This window comes from Nematolebias whitei, chromosome 1, assembly GCF_014905685.2.
Source record: "Nematolebias whitei isolate Nwh7 chromosome 1, NemWhi1, whole genome shotgun sequence".
Lineage (NCBI taxonomy): Eukaryota > Metazoa > Chordata > Actinopteri > Cyprinodontiformes > Rivulidae > Nematolebias > Nematolebias whitei.
The window spans coordinates 90,232,390-90,232,673 of NC_056498.1; positions in this window are offsets into that span (position 1 = coordinate 90,232,390).

The window sequence follows — 284 nt, forward strand, 5'->3', positions numbered from 1 at the left end:
CCAGATATTTGGAAACATTGTAAGTGACAGAGTTAATCATACTAACAATTGGTCTTAAAGGTACACCTTGTTTGTGGATTTTAGGTAAACCATACAGACTAGGTGTGGCCTCCCCTGGGTACAGTCTGTGGTACAGAAAACGGTCAATAGCCTTGTCCTGCTCCAAAATTTTCAGGCAATCTATTAACTTTTTCTTGTAACCACTTCCTGGATCTCTTTTCAGAGGTTCATAAGTGTTTAAGTCACTAAGGAGTGTCATAACTTTCTCATGATAGTCTTTCTGG